Raw genomic sequence first — 4,407 nt, 5'->3', positions numbered from 1 at the left:
CGGGGTTAAACTATGTAATGTATGTAAGTCTCGGCTACGGAAACCTAGGAGACAAGAGTCAGCTCAGTGCGGCACAATCTGCCGGGTGTGATTCCTGGACGTGACCATATTTGCTTCGGAGACCGAGCAGCTCCACGCGGTCTCTCGTCTCGCGCGTCTCGCACCTTTGTTACCGGGAACCCTACTTGCGTTCCTCTCGCCCCCACACCTAGTTGCACCACGACCTTTAGGTCCCTCTGGCGAGGACTTGTGTCGCACTACGGGTGACCAGATCGGCGATCGTGACGCTGATGGTTGTGGACCGAGCCACACCAAAAGGTAGCCACGGCTTCTCCCGTCCGAGACAGGTTTTATCTAACTTTAACCAGTTATTTTTGTTGTAACCAGCGAGACGTCGCGCCTAACTGCGGTCCACAGCCCTCCGATTCTCCTAGGATTCACTTGTATCCGGTACGAGGTGGCCGATGCGGCGAACCTAGGGCTGGACTCTATTTTTTGATGAAAAGTGTCGAGGCATTTCTTATTTTTCAAAGAGATTAGGAAAAAACGAGTCGGCTGACGACCGCCCGGACATACACGATCTGGGTTGTACTGCTAATCTGGTAACGTGTCTCCAGTGTAGTAAATATAGAATCATATAGAGATCCTGCGCGGAGGGAGGTGATTAAAAACCTTCATTCTAAATCTACAACGAATCTACACCTTAACTTAGCGGAACAGTCCTAAATACAAGTTAAAGAACTCGTCCCCCCTCGCGCCTAATGAGAAATCGCACCTCTATATTCGGAGGGTACATACTTCTAACAAAATGAACTTCAAGATACACCAACAGACCTATTCTATACTTTTATTGTGTAACGACTTATTTGAAAAAATAGCAAAGGGGGTGGTGGAGAGGGGGGGGGAAAAAAATTTTAGGTCTTCAAAAACACCGGGCTAATGGCCTCTAATAAAAAAAAAGCAACAGCCTTTTTTAAGAAACCTTTTCGTCAGGGGGCCAGTTCAAAAAAAACTTTTGGAGTCTAAATCTTGTTGGTTTTGAAGAGAGAGAGTAACATATACTTTGTTCTTCCGAGGGTTTATTTCAAAAAGAGCGGAAGACGTTTTTTTTCGCACTCCCCGGGAAGGGGGGGGGACCCAACAAAAAAAAAAAAAAAAAAAACCCCCGGGGGGGGGCACCCCAAAAAAAAATTTTTAAAAACTCGGTACGGGGGCAAGGGTTTTTTCCCTTTTACTAAAATTAAACCAAAAAGGGGGGGGGGTTTTGGGGATTGGAAAAAAAAGCAAAAAACGGCGGGGGGGGGCATTTGGTTTTGTTAGGTTTTAATAACCCCTTGTTAACGCCGAGTGCAGGAAGGGGGGGGTGGGTTTTGTTCCACCCGGGTCACCCGGTTACTGTGTCTAATTCACGCTTCAGGCGGAGGGAAATTTTGGAAGAATAAAGTCTTTTCATACAATAAAACTTACCATTACGCGCTCTGTCTTTTAGGCAATAGAGAAAAGCTAGGGTAATGTCTATAAACTAAAAAACCAAAAAAAAAAAACGCAGTAAAAAAATTTTTCTAATTTAAAAGTTCATTTTTTTTAATTTATTACAAAAACGGCATTTGAAAAAAAAAAAAAAAAACCACATTTTTTTTTTGGCCGAAAAAGTTAAAACTTTGAAAGATGTAGAAAAAGAAACCAGAGTGCGTGTTCGTTGTGTGCAGTGGTTTAACCGCAGTGAAATTGACAGAAAAACGGGTTTTCTTCCCTAACTTGACCTTGGGACGTGATTAGCGTGTTACTTTTTCGTTGCAGGTCTTTTCTGTCAGGTCTTTAGCAGGTAAATCATTTTTAATCAATGATTTTATCACCAAGCACAACCTGGATTTTATGTTTTTAACTGAAACTTGGTTAGACCAAAACAACAGCACAGCTGTTCTTATAGAATCAACTCCTCCCAACTTTAATTCTATGAGTCAGGCAAGACTACATAAGAAGGTGGAGTAGTTATTTTGTTTAATGATTTATTTCAATGCAAGCAGACCATGTATTCAAACTTGGCTTCTTTTGAATATGTGGCCCTTCAGTTGAAATGCTCCTCTCGAGCTCTTTTCCTAAACATCTACAGACCACTGTTATGAACCGAGACACAGGACGCACGACCCAAAAGCAGGACTCGAAGACAGTTGTCCAAAAATAGAATGTTCTTTAATAATAAAAACTAAATCATACTTTCAAAAAATAGAAAGCAGTTAAATAGCCAAAGCTAAGTTGTACAGCAACACAAAAACTCACTTGGCAAAAGGTCTAAATCTCAAGGTAGGTATCAGGAGTCAAAAAAGGCCCAGGTTCTCACGACATGAAACATAACCANGTCTTTGAACACTTTCTCTTGCTAAGCGTCGGCCGGCTCTGAGCTCAGGCCGTTATGACTTACCCATTTAAGCAAATTAAATTAAAACTGGACGTGATTTACCAGCTAGAATTGAACAGTAGACAAGAGTGTCAGGCCAGTTTCTATAACAAAAAAAAAATACAATACATGTTATAAGTCCACCATGTACAGTACGACACTTTCCTACGGGGTCGACATCTACTTTTACACATACGGACGTCTCTCTAGACGTCACTACCTTGATTTACATCTGTGCAAACGTTGGATGAGCTGGTTCTGTCCTTCTGTGGCTGCCTTTAGGTTCCACGTAATAATCGGTGGGGTCCGAAATCTCTTCCCGGACAGAGTCACAAAACCTGGTGGCTACTTATCGCATAGAAGTTATGTTTGTTGTTGTGGTCCTCGGTCAACTACCGGGTGATGTGGATCCCACTTTGGTCTGCAGGCAAAACCCCTGTCAGGGCAAACATAATGGACGGGCCAATTTGACAGGGCCCTTTGACAGGCAAAAACTTATATGCAATTTTTGTGTATCGGTTCCACTTTATTTTGCAAAGTTAGACAGGTCTTTAGTGACCATTATGTCTGAACACCAGTTCGGTCGGGGTGAAGCTTTTTGTGTTCAGTTCGGGTGGGCGTGCAACATAACGCCACGCGCTGCATAGGGATACGTAATGCCATCTCCGTACAATTTTTGACGGAAGTTTTATTGTTCGGCAAATGAGCCAGGTTATTGTTTATATGGATTTTTTTGTGTGGTTTGGTATAAGTATATACCTCGAATTTAGTTCTTATAATGTTTGCATTACAACTAGTTTTATTAAATTTTCTTGATGCATATTGATGGTGTAATATTGACTACTTACATTTTCATTCGATTGTCAATACTTCTGTGTAGACTGTAAAGGTGACCCACTGATTAAAGTTAACTACAACTGTGGTAGAGTGTGTTGACGATTTTATTGTAATGCATTTGACTTCGTGTTAATTTTCTACGGTCAAATTTTAGAGTTTAATCTAGATAACAGGCAGATATAAAACTAAAATTACATTTGAAAGGGTATTAGTTTCTCAGTAAGCTTTCAGTTAGTTTATGGAATAAAGTGAAGTCACACTATCGTCCTCTGGGGTAGATCAGGGAGTCTCTCTTAGGTCCTGTTAGACTTCATTCTCAAAAGTTTTTATTTTCTGGAGACTCAGAGTATATACTCGATAGTAGGGAGAAAAATCTATTCTTATTTGTTTTTGATAGGTCATAGTTTCGGAATAAAGTGTAGGTCCCACTTATCGTCCTGTGGGGTAGATTAGTGAGTCTCTCTTTAAGACCTGTTAGACTACATGTCAAGTTTTATTTTCTGGAAACTTCAGGAGGTATATACTCGAAGCGGAAGCCAAACATAGTTTGTCAAGTTTACAAGCTTAATGTAACTTGCGTCTTAACAGGGGGAAAAAGATTGTTCACTTCTTTTCACCTAATTACAATTACTATATAACTGGCGTTTTGAGTTTTACCAGGGGCCAAAATTAAAACTTTTTAGACAGTGGAATGTGAAGTGGTCATCATTATAACATAACTGGGTAACGTCGAACGAAAGTATATTATGAAAATCAGGCGTGTCCCCGGTGTTTAGACCACAGGTTTAAGGACATTAAACTGGTATTCAGTTACGTCGACTTTACCCGATTGCCGGGCAGAAGGCTCGTACTGATAAGGCAAGATGCCTTGAAGTGAAAGGCTAGCTGGTTCACTCTCTACTTCTGTAAGTGAATCCAGATAACCCACCGAATCTGAGCTTGAATGATCCCTATCGCTGTTTGAAGTTGTCGCGTTGCTTGCCATTTTGACTGATTTTATCAAATGGCAATATTTGCCACGTGTGACGTCACCGCTCGTTCGGGAGTGATCGGGGGCGTACTCGGCAAACTTCGGAACCAACATCGTTTTTTAACGTATATGTCATTTAATTATGACCAAACTTTTAAAAAATGTATTTATTTGTATTCTGGTGATATCTAAACTACATGTT

Source organism: Notothenia coriiceps, unplaced genomic scaffold, assembly GCF_000735185.1.
Source record: "Notothenia coriiceps isolate Sejong01 unplaced genomic scaffold, NC01 NC01_scaffold00036513, whole genome shotgun sequence".
Classification (NCBI taxonomy): domain Eukaryota; kingdom Metazoa; phylum Chordata; class Actinopteri; order Perciformes; family Nototheniidae; genus Notothenia; species Notothenia coriiceps.
This window is presented reverse-complemented; position numbering follows the sequence as displayed.